The 15,387-nt window shown below is 37.4% G+C and overlaps 1 protein-coding gene across 1 annotated transcript in view; it reads left to right on the forward strand.

Annotated features, from left to right (window-relative positions):
• Positions 1–3,109: 3,109 nt before the first annotated feature.
• Positions 3,110–15,387, forward strand: part of LOC140232621 (uncharacterized) — a 42,029-nt gene continuing 29,751 nt past the window's right edge. Inside the window, exon 1 of the mRNA XM_072312720.1 lies at positions 3,110–3,166. The gene's annotated coding sequence lies outside the window, so the exon portion shown is untranslated. The remainder of the gene's footprint in view (positions 3,167–15,387) is intronic.

A 15,387-nucleotide genomic window follows, 5' to 3' on the forward strand; every position in this document is an offset into this window, starting at 1 on the left:
CAATATATATAATATATATTCAATATGTTAAATTCAGAGTGTTCACCGCAATAACATACCTTTACATCGTATGTCAAATCTCCATTTACGGAAATGAAGTACAAGTTTTCCATTCTTATTAGCAATGCGATACTCATGTTCTTTACATACAGAGTACATCATACCAGGGAGGTGGATTCCACCTCCCTGGTATGATGTACAATTTTTTTTTGTACTCTGTATCTGGTCGTCGGTGATGTTCCGCGGAGACTGCGTCTGGGCTCAACTGATCCCCTCCTGTCTACGGAGGAGAGAGCGATAACGTCATAAAAATAAAAGACTCCTCCGGACAGACGGATCTTTCTGTCTACTGAAACCCTTGCATCTGTTGTCCGACAACTTTGTCGGACAAAATGCTTCATGAAATGCTCCCTGCAGGAGTGCACTTATCACAAAATGTACAAGATCGTTGCTCCAGGACCCCTCATGTGAGAGGGGGAAACCCCTAGGGGAGACCCCACCCATCCAACATGACTTGTACCGGTATTGAATATGTTTTTGCCCCATACGCACCCTGCCCCAAAGTGTGCATCATCAGATCGCTGGATTTCAATTCGGGTAAAATCAAAGAGCTTTTGAGGAAAAATATATCTTTGGGTAAAATATGTGACCACAGCCCATTCGCTGTAAAACGCGTACAGGGACTGGGCTGTGTATAGTTAGGTAAAATGAAAAAGCTTCCTTGTAGGTTAAAGATGGGAAGGGAGAATAGTGCCTGATTTATAGGTCTGATAAAAAACGCACAAAAATATTTTCTATATATAGGTCCCTATTTGTATGGCGCTTTGACCCGGGGCTTAGATATGAAGAGTTCGAGTGTTTGCAAAAACCGATAAGTCCATATTTGCCAAAATTTCTTTAATGGAGATATTTGCGATTAGTGGTCAAGAAAAAATAAAGAGAATGATAAGAAAAATTTTGCTTCTTTTGACCATAACTTAAAAAAATGTAACCGATATATCATTTAAAAGGTATTATTTTGTACTTTATGACAGAGACCGTATACTTCAAAATCTTCAAAAATGGTGGTTCTCTTTTTATTTTATCTCTGAATTGCTCTTGTCACTTTTTCTTCTTTTTTTTCTTTTTCTCGTGTTTGCTGATTGATGATTATTTGTAAATATTGTGATTTTATGTGATTTCGAAATAAAACATATAAATAAAAAAAAATAAAAAAAAAATCTTCAAAAATGGACTTATCGGTTTTTGCGAACAAACTCTTCATATTAAACTTTCAAATAGGCCTACAAAATTAATGAGTGAATATATTAGGTCTAATTACATGTAATGTGAAATCACTCAATAATTATTTTATATAGGGGAGAGCGGGGTGAGTTGGGACGCGGGTCAAGTGGGACACGTTCTCTGAATCAAAAACTGTTCAACAAAATATATGCAGCGATTGGCTTACCTACAATAAGCCCCTAGCAACCATCATCACACTTAGAAAGCCATGCAGTTTGGCAAATTCTAAGTAAGTTGCTATTGAAAATTTTCCCCAAAATATAATTTTTTTTTTTGAAATCAGGTTAATTAACCTGTTGTCTTTGTATTCATGATTTCAAGGGCACAATCTATTATAGCTGGTGGTGAGCCTTATTAATATTATGCAACTAATATAACTTGTTTTTGACAAATGCCTGCATGGTTACTGAGTAGCCTATAGTCCTACATATTTATGTACTAAGTATATATGGGGGACAGTTGGGACGTGTCCCATGTTTGTCCCTCATAATACCATTACATGTATTTGGAATTCATACTAAACAAACAGACATATTAAGATGAAAGTTGAATCAAACAATAGGGGCCTATTTAGGTACCCAAATTCACAGTTGATGTACTCTGAAAAGAAAATGCAAAGACCAATAAAGATAATAACGATCATCTTAAAGCATGTTTGACTGTTTCCATTTCCAATGTTTCATTTATACGCCTTCCAACTTTGGCATTTCTATAGGATGTCCCACTTTACCCCCACCGTCCCATTTGAACTCCCTCGCCGTTGTCCCACTTTACCCACGGGTGGTTCAACTTCTCCCCCAAAATAAGGTTTTTTATTTTGATTAACTGCAGAAGCAGTGCCACCCGGCCCCAGCTTATGGCTCTTTATGTAACCTACCATATGAACCTTCATGCATGCCCGAAAGGAAATGTAATCATCTCTTCTATAAAAAGATAATAAGGAGAAAATCGGCGAACTTGAAATAATTAAAATGTCACACTTCTCCCCGCTCTCCTACAGTGCACTCCCGTTATAAGAAACACGGTTATAAAAAAAAATCGGTTACAACGTCTGCGAAGTAAAAATAAGGGCCGAAACGTTGTCCACTTTATGTATTCTTATTGTTTATTTGTTCAGTTATATAACGAAATTTCGATAGGGCCTATAATGAAAGAAAACTGCCGGTCCCGAGGATTCGTTTTGACGGGAGTCCACTGTAAACTGATTGACAAACTTATGGTCCGACCACTTTGAATGAAAAAAAAAAAAAAAAAAGTCCCAAATATTCCATCCAAAGTGTGTACCATCTAGATCGTTGCATTTCAATTCTAAAATGCAAAAGGCTCCCACATTGGATTGGCACATCCCTACCAGCCTCCCCCCCCCCCCCCCCTCAAAAAAAAAAAACCCAACAACAACAAACAAACAAACAAACAAACAACAATTTTGGTGCATGTATTGTGTGTATGCGCAAAGAGATTTTATCTTCGTACAATATGTACGGCACTGCATTGTGGAATCTTTTTGGCACAGCGTGTGTATGTGTGCACCCGCCGTGCATGCATATGGTGTGCACGTGCACTCGACTCAACATGAGCGCGAAAGCCAGCACTGCTAGGTTGAGAGCATGTCCTCGTACCGGCCAGGATTTCTTGACCTCATATCTGCGATTCAATAATTATTTGAGAAAGCATAGCCCCAGTTAATCATGTCATATTAATATTTTCCATTATAAATCACTATTTTTCCTTTTGTGTCACTTCCTTCTGAAGAGAAATTGCCTAACGAAAATATTGATATGCCCTATGTTCTGCGTAAACGTTGCCAATTCAGCTGTAAGAGACTTTTTCTATGTCGCCATTTTGGAAACCTGAAATTTTGAGGAACAAATGCTGTCGGAAGGTAAGATTTGGTAAAAGTGCGTACTATAAAACGGGTGGGATCTAAATGCCTTGGTGTTAGCATAATTAAAGATCAGAGGAATATCTGGTCATATCAAATGATATATCCACCAGTTGGTTTGGGCACCATTTAACTCGACACACACTGGGGCAAACGCTGCGCAGGTGAGAGAGGGGGCTTAGCCTTGGACCGACGCTTTGCAAAATGGGCAAGTAGCTAGGCTCTAGGTGCCATGGCTGGTGGCATAGTGTTAGCTGCATGGCGTGGGGTCGTACGTCGTGCTGACCGCGTGTGTGCTGTTACTACACTACAGTCTATACACTGGTTACTGGCGCTGTAGATTTACCTACGCTCAGCTCAGTCATGAAGTTTGAGAATAACATCGAGGAGTAGACCTATATGTATACAGGAAAAGGGAACAACAACTTGAAGTGATACAATTCCAAATGAAGCAGAAATTGAGAAACGCGAGTTGATAAGTTCGGCTAGGATTTCTATCTAATTTACCACTGGCACTGGCACTGCACTGGTGCGTGCGTGGTGGTACTGCCATACTGGTGTGCACGCACGTGCATATGCCACTGCATCAATGCATGCAGTAAATTTTACTGGGTAAATTCTGGGATGATGTGCCTGGGGCCTGTCTTATAAAGACTTTTGATAGAAATCAATCACAAGTTTTTTGTGTGCTGCAATGCAAGTTGCGATTGATTTGGGGACTTGTGATTGATTTGAAGGCTTTATAAGACGGGGCCCTGGTCGACGTAGACACATGGTCTGGACTCGGGGGGGGGGGGGGGGGGGGTAGGCTAAAGACAAAGTAGTTTACTGGCCACTTGATTCAAATCAACCATGAACACGAAGGAGGTATTTTGATGTGTAGGCCTCGTGCTGTAAATACTGTATACGCCATGTATTTCGCGAATCTAAATTTTCGCGAATCGACACTTCCCAATAATTTCGTGAGTGGTTAAATTCGTGTTCGTGGAGTCTTGTACTGAATGGAAAAATGTAGAGCTCTATACGAGGACGTCACATTCATATTATTGGCATTAGTCTAAAATTAGAGTCGATGTTTTCGCCTGCTTTTAACTTCACCAATAGCAGCTGACTCACAAAATTCGCGAAAATGAAACCTCTCGAAATATTCGTTGTAGGCCTATACAGTACTGAAACACTGTACGTAGCCTGGAGGCTGTACCGTATACGTAGACCTCTCTATTTATTACCTGAATTACCTACGATAATGCCCAGTAAGTTGAAGACTTGGTATGTAGAGCTTGCTATAGAGGGCCATTCAGAGGATTCAATCCTGAGCCGGAGGAGTTCTCGAGGTCTACCAACTGATCCAGCTCAAACTAAGTCGACTCTTGAAAGCTAATTGAAACTATAGTGTTGAATCTAGAGATGTGGGTAATCGTAGAAATGCATGCCTAGATTCTAGACTCTAACTTTGTTACTGTTTGCTTCGCCATTTGTCTATCAAATTTTGTGCAGCTATTGACATATTGTCATAGGTCTATGTTTATTATGTATTGTTTAATGGAGATGCTAACCTTTACATTGAACCATATCAGAGAGTTTTCATGGAATTGGAAAGTGGAAAAGGGAATAAAAATGAGAAATGGAGTTGAAGAGTGCGTTGGTCGAGAACCGTCTCCTCTGGCGCAGTACGAAAAGGTACCGTAAATTCATCGATTTTGCAGAGGATAATATAAACTAGAACAATCTGACTAATTCTGAGCCTGTAATCGATTCTGATATTCTCTAATTAGTTGCTTACTAACAATGCAATATCAAACAGGACTCGTAGTCGTAGAATATGAGAACTTCCTCCCCCCCCCCAGCATCTATTTTTTCCCCCTCATTGTTTCATTGTCACTATCATGATTATCACTATAATAGCAAATTGATACAGATTTTTCATACCAGGATTATTAAAGATGTCCTTTCTTATAAAGGGATCATATAGTTTTGGTTGAGACCTAATTTCAGGTTTCTTTTTGGTGAGATAATGAGAAACCTCTTGTGCAATATTTGAAAGAGCATGTAATTCCACAAGGATTTCAAGGTTTATTTGATGAAAATTGGTTTTGAAATGGCTGAGATATCCAAAACAGAGCGATTCTAGTAAAGTGTGGGACCCACACTTTATTACAATCGCTTTGTTTTACTTTGTTTTTGGATGTTTCAGTCATTCCAAACGCGATATTCATCAAATAAACTTTGAATTCCTCCTAAAATGGTATGCACTGTACTATTTCGTAAGTGTTTTCTTGGTATCTTGCAAAAAGTTAAAAGCCTAATTCTCATCTCCACCAATACTGTACCATCCCTTTAAAATTGTGTCAAGTATTGATTTTATCAAGACAAAAATTGATAATTTAATTTGAATGGTGGTGTAGCAATAGAATGAGGTTGAAGTGGAAGGAAATGGTAAATTAAAAAGGCTGCGTATCAGCCAAATATTGATAAATCAATGAGAATAATGTTACATAAAGTGTAAATCATGTATACAGTGCACTCCCGTTATAACGAAATGCTCGGGACCGGCAGTTTTCTTTCGTTATAACGAAATTTCATTATAACCGAACAAATACAATATATAACAAAAACAAGGAAACTACGTACGTATATCATATTCTGTTTGCTGAATACTCATCATACACTCGAAAGCTGTGTGAAATGTGATGGGATAACTGTATTACAATAATAAACGCAAGTTCCCCTCAGAAACTGCGTGACACAAGGAGCAAACACACACAGTGATGTGAAGCGTTCACCAATGCAGAGACGCTATAAATGCTTGTTTCGCTCCGTATTTTCGAAAACAATTCGCATTTCGTTGTAACGGAGCACATTTCTTTTGTTTTTCTTTGTCTGTGGCGCTCGGAAAAGACTTCGTTATAACGGAAATTTCGCTATAACCGTGTTCGTTATAAGCGAATTTTGTACCCTAGACTTTAATGGTGATAATTTTGGGACCAGAAGATTTACTTCGTTATAACGAAATTTCGTTATAGCCGTGTTCGTTGTAACGGGAGTGCACTGTATTAATGATAAATTTTGTGGACATATAAAGTGCTCATTTTACTGTAAAAGATACTCATGGTGCTGTGTAAACAGAATGAATATTAATATTGATATGGTAATATGTTGTTAATCTGATAAGTTCGATTTTTTAGTATAGGGCCTTTAATTTTATGATACAGCAGTAGTTTTTATTTTTTCATTAAATTTTTTTTTTTTTAATTATGAATACAAGAACTGCAATGCCAATATTTGTTTTTATTTTGTGGCTAGTAAAGGTTCATCTTATTGTGCAATATCGGATGGATGATTTTCATATTCTTTATTATACAGTGCACTCCCGTTATAACACATTCAAATATTGGTGAAGTCCTACAAGGTCAAAGGTCAAAAAGGTCAAGATAAATATCAAAAAGGTCAAAAGGTCAAAAAGGTCAAGATAAACTTAAATATTACCAAAAACACTATACTTGCAAATCGCAATATGCAGGCAAGATATCGCTTGGCATTCTCCCTTATTTATTTATTTGTTATTTTTTTTAAGAGTCAAAGTTTTTTGGGGAAGGACAGCAGCCCATACTTGCCTTCACCCCAGCCTACTTGGTTCTGCAGCTCCTGTTATTGACCCTCTGTTGCTGGAGGAGAACCATCTTGTATTCCTTGGATGAGTGCTTGATATTCAACAAGTGCTCTATCAGTCCAGACCTTATCTAGTGTGAGTTGGTTTAGTACCAACTAATACAGGGGTTGGAGTAAAAGTTATACTTCAGTGCAGCATAATTTCACGGTAATATCCAAGATTATTCAGTGAAAGTTGGTAATCCATAATAGTGTCGAAAGGGAAACTGAATCCTGATTTTTCACATTGATCAAAAGCTTGCTTGATTGCACCTGTTCTTTGGATGTGTTGGGAATATTCATGTTCACATGGTCTATTTGGCCAGATCGCTGTCGATCTGGGTATCGTTTCATGAAAGTTGTCAGCGCTGACAACTTGTCAGTCACTGACAATTACCATGGTAACAGTGACGAGTGTCTCAACCAATCAAAACCAAGGATTTTACTGAAATTGTCAGAGGCTGGCAACTTGTCAACGCTGACTAAATTGATGAAACACCCCCCTGATGGTACCGTACTCAGTCCAGATAAAAGCCTTGGCTTGGGGATGTGAGGAGGCTCAGGATCATGGGCCTGCTCTAATAGGGAGACCATACCCTTTACACACTAGTTATCAGACCAAATTCTGGAATTTCTTCACATTGAATTTTTTAAGGTCAGCTCTCTGGCTTACATGCATGTAGTTTTATGACAATTTACAGCTAGAAAGGAAAGAATATCAATGGCAAAATGATTAACTGTTACTCCTCTGTGTCTTTGTGTACATTAGCACTGCGAGCTTGTAGGTACATTGCCATTGTGCATCAAGTAAGACGGTGATGGAATTTTGTTTGATGGAATTTTGAATTTCACACATTTCTGTGAAAAGGTGACTACATATCAATATGTTATATGGCTTTACAGCCCCCCCCCCCCCCCCCAAAAAAAAAAAAAAAAAATGCATGAAATAATAGAAAAGGTCGTACCCTTGGCATACAGCATTTGTTTTTTGGGGAAAAAAATAGCAATGGTCATTTAGAGGAAAATGATTTGTAGCTGCCAAATTTTTGACAAAAAACCCCCCAAAATTATAATGATGTCTCATACATGTATATGTATCTGTGTGCAAAAATATGGGAGAGTCAATGCCATCACATCGGCGAATCTGCATGTGTATCAATATTTGTTGAATTTATGTGAAATTTGAAATAGCCATGTAATAAGTTCCTATTTTGAGTCCAATCTTGGAGAAATGTCTATCACTTTGATGGATTCTTACTTGCAGTTAACTAGAACATGGAGTGGAATTGTACTATAACAATAAGAACTACCTTTCAGTAGACATTTTGAGAAAGTACACTATAAACAAATGATGACTTGAATACTTTGACAGGTCATTGTAGCACTTGCTGAATCCTTGTAGCAAAGTGCTAATAACTGCAGATTGCTACATGGACAGCAGAAAATTTCAAATATTCTAAGCAAGTTTATGCAATATATATATACACACACACACACACGCACACATGTGCACAACATCTCTCCAACCATTATTTTATTTCTGCTTTTCAATCCATGGCTGCAGCAGAAAAGCTGCAAGAAAGTGAATCAATCATGAAGTATAGGAGTGAGCTATGGATGTTATTGTGTGGAAGATCCTCTCAGTGAGCAGCTAGCAGATGATAGATTATATATGTGCTGACCTAAATTTGCTACAATGTCCATTTTATTAGAAAAACACCATAATGTACCTTAGCGTTCGGTTTCAACCAACTTCTCTTGGGGGCTTTAAATAGCCATACCAGCTACTAGCGTATCTGGCTCTTCAGACAACACTAACATGCATGGTCATGCAAATTAGGTTTAGAGTAGTTGTAAAGAATCTGGCACCATGACTGAGATAATTCATGTTGCTAAACATCAGTGTGATGTTGCTATACATCAGTGTGAGAGTGCAAAGAATGAGAGTAAAATTGTGATGTTGAAATCAGGATTATGACATCTTAAACACACAAAATAAGGAATTGTAATACAAAATACATGTTCGCAATCTATTTGAAGCAGAAACTACTCTTGTAACAACACTTGTGTCTCAATTCGGTGTGAAATGTGACATCTATCTGCAACACCTACAAGCTTAAAAAAAAAGAAAGAAAGATACCGCTTCTTAACAGTGATGTATTCTGATACATATATATACATACTGTAGGGAATTAACCCCTCGTAGGGAATGATCATTTTCAAAACCAGAAATCAAACACCTTGGGGTTGTTCTCACATCGGGCAGCATCAGGGCATCATTTTTGTTTTTTCTTCCAATGCACTGTTCTAGACTGGAATGAGCTGGATAGCACAGAGTGGTCATCGTGACTTTTAACAAATTTGTGTGAAGACTGAACAAATAATATTTAAAAATTATACAGACTGATCATTCAAAAAACAGGACAAAAACACAAGGGACAGCAAGTTCACTACACCAGTGGATTAGCATGGCAGGACTAGTATGGGCATAATGTTTATGTCATAGTTATTTACTTGTTGATTGCGGATATTGATATAAAGATGATATCCGTATATCTTTTTTCTTGTTGGTAACATGTAGAGGTTTTCATGAAGTGTTGCTTACTCGTGACGGGGCTCTGGATCCTTCCCCAAGAGCAGAAGCATATTAGTCAAGTGTGTGATCAGTCGTGGAGTCGAGTCTTTCATCTCTGTGCCCCATACCTGATAATTCTGCCTCTTTAGCATTGCTGAAATGGGATTCATGGGAAATAGCAACTGGCTGATGTGATCACCACTTCTCTGATCGCCAATGTAAGTTACGTGCCAGAATACCGTCAGAAATTCATGGATGGTGAAAACATATAACCGCTCGAGTATGGACTAATTTTAACACACATTTCCCACAGACACTTGCCCATTATGCTCAGAACTTGTCTTCAATCAACAGGTTAGCGACCTTGGTAGCGTGGGGAGACTGTGTATGACAAAGGTAGGCCTGACTTGGTATGTACCGGTGTCTATTTGGGAATCCCTCTATTGAATCTTATGGTATACAGCTTTATATGCAGCACACACACAGCTTGAGAATCTCAACTGGAATTGGGACAATAATTGCTACCACTGGTGAGTGTATGCTTCAATGCACATATTCGCTGACGGGCAATTCTGTTATAGCATGTCTGAGCTAGTTGCATTAATGTCAATGTACCCAAGTGGGCAGAAAATGAAGATCCATTCAATTGGGCCAACCCTCCCATTACACAGTCTCCCCATGCTACCGGATCTAAGATCTGAAACTGTCTCGTGACCCTTTTTTTTTTTTTTTAGAAAGCAAATGTGCTTGCATGTTCAAAATGATTTTCAAAGATTCTTTAATATTGCTGATGAATAGCAATATATATATTGTATTAAAGACTTGATAATGGACCTTACACACAGTTGACACACTAAAATATACTGTACTGTTTTTTTTTTTTCAAATTTCATAAGATCTTAATTGCTAAATACACAGGATTAACTCAATAAAAGCTAAACATGAAGGACATATTTTGTACAGTCCGCTCCTATTGTAACACAGTTGGTTATAACAAAATTTTGATATAACAGAAGAAAACTGCCAGTCCTGAGGACTTCGTTACAACAGGAATCACCTGTGTACAGTCAGATACGTGATGGCAGCTATCATCTTATAACAACCACCCCCCCCCCCATAAAGCCGTGCACTTGTTACTGTAAACAATGGCCATATGCCTAACACAGCCAGCAGCTACCCGATCGATGGCCCTTCAACAGTGTAGATATGCACTCAATGGCCAGTAAACTTAACATTGTTAGCACTAAGCTTCTTCACTTGTGCGATTTTGATACAGCTTCAATAATATACAATATATGACATCTGATTTCCTACAGAAAAAAAAAAAAAAAAAAAAAACCTTGACAGCCTGGAAGGGGATCAGAAACCTCATAAAAATAAACACTTAGTAAGCCTTTGGAAACTTGACTAGCCAGTTCTTTTGCTTGAGGAATGCTGCACTGTTGTACACAGTGAGAGGGATTGGTACTACCCAAGATGGAAGAAATATTTGGTTTATTAAAAATAATGGATATGTTAATTTACATGCATGTAAAAAAAACTGTCCACAATTTTTAGTGATAAATCTAATGAATATTCTGATAAATATTAATGGAGAGTTCATGATTAAGGATTATAGATACATATTAATAATTTTGTATTTTAATGGCCTTAGAATTGAATAAATAATTATAAAAATTATTCATGGACAATCATGATGAATCAAAAATTTAGTAATACATCTCTATCAACAATTTTATGTTGAAATGACCGAAAGAATGAATAAACCTACTGTAAAACACGATATATTCGCGGCATGAAAATTTCGCGAAGTGGAGCCGACGACTGTCTCGCAGCATGAAATTTTTGTGACTTGCCACTGGCATCCAGGAATGCATATTGTGTAGGCAAGAACTTTCGTGTGAAATTTTATTTCGCGAATGTTGCAGTGCGCAAAATTCGCGAAATTAAAATGCATGTGAACATTCCTCGTTTTACAGTATACAATCATTTGCACCAAAATTTTACCACAAACCAAGGATGTGTGCACAGCACCTGGATATGCAGCAACCGTGGATATGCATACATGTTCAGTGCACTGTTCGGACCAGCTTTCATCTTTTCTTTTCTTTTTTTCCTTCTTCTTTTCTTTTTTACATCAAGTTTGCCTGGATTCAGTAGTTAATGGTAGTGTACACAATAGTGTAGAAAATAGATGCTGTATTTCATAGACACATCACAACATGAAAAGCAGATACAATAACAGTTTGTCGTGTATATGTGTACATGCATAAGTATAGTACATTCATAAGTATGCTTACTTAGTATATGTGCATAAATACTGTTCACAACATCTCTGTAACATTACAAATGTGTGCAGCCAAGTGATATCATTTAATTCAAAAAGGTGACCATGACTCCACAAAGCAGTCATCTCTCTATTCAAGTTTCTTGTGAGTGTCTTTTCTAAACAGCTTTAATAATACTTTTTGATTCAGAAAACACTACAGGTACATGGTTGCTAAGCTCTCTTTTTTTTAAACATATAACATGCTTACCATGCACAATAAGAAATGAATTAAGCACATATATATTAACAGAATTCAGGTAAACCATTAATGAACCACTCACATTTCATTCCAATAATCAGCGCCTGCAAAGATCCTTTTGAGATCTTGGTGAATTTACAATAAATCTCTGCCACATTTTGAGTTAAAGGACATGTAATTGGTGTTTAAACAAATATTGATGCCTCCTCTTTGGATAAACCTAAATGTTAAACATTCATAAAATGACCAGCTCTGATCCTACCAGTCTTTTGATTCTAAAATCTGATAAAAACAAATATTTGTAGCAGTTTGTACAAAACAGAAGCAGCAGACATTTATATTCACAATTTAGACGAAATAGAACTGAAGTGAGAGTTGTGCTTGTTTTATCTCATCCACTCTTGACACAATACACTGTACACCAAACTACATTCTGTGCATTTCCTTGTTATGAATTGCATGTAAGGAATAGTCTTTAAAAAAAAAAAAAATCATATTTTTGTCTTGTGTATTAAAAAGAATAACTTGACAAATAACATTATTTCCAAGGGTTATGAAGACATTTTACAAGATCTGGCTATTGTACATCCGTACCAATATTATAAAAGGTTGAGTTTGGTAGTAGGGACATGATAATCTTCCATAATGAATTTGCAGTGACTTTGCATCTCTTGTTGTTTTATTGTAATTCAGCAAACAATCAACCCTGCCTAAGTTGAATCTATTAGGACTGAAGAAATAGCTTCCATGTATGACTTGCGAGGGGTTAAAATCAATAGAATATAAAGAGAAGAGGATTTGAAAAGACCTCCGACTTGGGCGGCAATTATTCAACACTTGAATACATTAACATACTGTAATTTCAAAGCTAAATTAAAAATACCCTGGCATATTTCATCAAACAATGAACAAAACATGGGCCTGATACCGTGGCAAAACTGTGATGTAGTTTCAGTCAGGGACTCTCAAGCCTACTATCATGTTGATTGTTAACACATAGCGTGTGTGAAATATGCACATTTTTCTTTTTGAATTTTCTCTGGTAATACACTTTTTAAAAAAATGTTGACATTTACTATACAAACTTAGGTATTATTTGATTCGTTGTGCTCCGTTACTGGCATATACAGTCAATCTCGCCGAAGTCAAATATATTGGGACTGACAAAATAGCTTGGACTTAGAGAGAAAATTTCAGCTGAGAGATATAAAAAATCGGTAGAATATAAAGAGAAGAAGACTTGAAAATACTTTGGACTTGGGCGATTATTCAACTTATGTGAGGTCGTCTAAAGCAAGGTTGACTGTATAATGGTCCGTATACAGATATATCTGCAATACATGGGCAAGAGTGTTTGCAAAGTTGTGTGCATTGCGAATCAGTACTTGGCCTACACCGAGGATGGTAAGTTGGGAAGTTCCAGCATGGATGTACTCCAGCCTGATGAATTTGAAGTGCCACAGTTCTGTTTCTCTTTTTGGTTTCTTTTAACCAACATTCATCAGCAAAAAACACTCTTCTTTATTTAAAAAAAAAAAAAAAAAAATGCATTTTTATGAGCTCACTTTGTAACATTGTCCTTTCTCTATTTGATAATTGTACAGATTGGACAAAGCAGACACTTTCTATTACAATACAACAGTATCCATGTCATACCTAACCTCATTCTGTTATATTCTGTAAAGTAACTTAACATTGCTGAGACTATGTTGCAGAGAATATAGAGTGAGATCATAATGAAGGCTGAAATGGATACACTACCTGACAACACACATTTGATAATGGGATATACACGTACAATCAACAGTCTTCTGCTCAAATATTCAGCTGTCCTTTGAAATGTCCACTTTTACTTTTTCATTTTTTAAAAGATTTTTAGCAGCAATCACTCAGTATTTTGATTTCAGTGAATTTAGTGCAAGTTATAAAACTTCTGGCCAAGTCACCTACCCTTTGATTTTACAGCCAGTATGATTAATTTGAACTTGATAGTAGCTGTACTAGTTACTTCTAGGAAAAGGGGCAGCCAGCCACTTTTTTTTTTTAATGATTTTACTATTATGTATGATTGGCTGGGTGTGCAAGAAAGCTTTACCCTCTTCAACCAATCAGAGTACTGTACCAGTAATCCTCTCGAAGAAAGATGTTGTAATGTGGTTGTGTTTGTGTGTGTGTGTGTGTGTGTGTGTGTGTGTGTGAGAGTGTGAGGGAGGGAGAGAAAGTGAGTGTCCTGACTGTGCAAGTGTAGTGTATTATGTACACGTACTACTGCCAATTGCTTCTTGTGTCAAGGACCCGCATTCATTGTAGCTGTGTGGGATTAATGAAAAATGTGTTCCACACAGAGATTTTATTCATTTGCTGTTAAACAACTACATGTACACTGTACTGTAGTATACGTCTTGCAGTTCCATCAGGAAGCGGAGACCTGAAGTGAAGCATTCACAATAAGGGATTTTCACCTATTATACTGTACACATAAATTCCAGGTAGGGATATACAGATGCTTAGACGATTTTAGTCAACATGGTTGGCACTACTACAAATGTTGTACATGTACACTCTCTATACATGTACAGTCGATACTCGGTAAGTTGTATTGAGTAAATGCTCAATGCTGTAATGCACTCTACATATGACAGCAGTAGATGGAGTACAATTCACATCTCACATAAACAGTTTTTCCTCATAGTAATAGAATTAAATCTCAAGCAGTTTGCTGCTGAATCGTGTTGCACATCATAGTGTAGATCAAAGTTTACAGTTCAGTGAGCATTTCTAGAGTTTGTAATGACTGAAGAACAGATGATCAGCACGGATAGCACAACTGATAAATCAAACTTCTTTATTTGTAGGAGATGTGAGCTCTCTCACATGTAAAGTGCTCATAACTATTCATTGAGCCAGAGATATAAAGTAAGACTAGGTGTTTATTTCAAGGGGAACTAGTGGTACACTTGCAACATACAGTAGGGCCTTCCATCTTGCATTGCACATGGTCTACCATAGCAAAACCAGTGCCATCTCCGTGGCAGTTCAAAGTACGCGTGTTGTTTTGTGTTGTGTTCCTTAGAATTTTAGAAGCTTGTTGATGTGATCTGGATGCTGCTCAAACAAAGCATCTTAAGGATGAATAGGATTAGAAATGCATTTTTGTATTACATTGTATTGTATACACTTGCAGTCATTCTGACCTCATCCATATCTTTAATGTGTAGTAATTCATTTGGTCTAGCCAAGGTGTAGCACTTTCCCCAAGACAGAAGAAAGGAGGCACCTACTACAACCAGATGACTGTATGGTGGACAGAGTTTCGCTCCGCATGGCAGCTACAGTTGTACGAGCAGAATGGATGGATGAAACCATTGTTGCTGAACTCAAATCTTAAAGCGTCCCCCGCTAACGAGTTTCAGTCAGGCGTTGAAAGTCTGAGCTGGACAGTGGTACACTGCAGACTGTCAAGTTTGAGG

The sequence above is a fragment of the Diadema setosum genome, chromosome 9 (assembly GCF_964275005.1).
Source record: "Diadema setosum chromosome 9, eeDiaSeto1, whole genome shotgun sequence".
In the NCBI taxonomy this organism is placed as follows: Eukaryota; Metazoa; Echinodermata; class Echinoidea; order Diadematoida; family Diadematidae; genus Diadema; species Diadema setosum.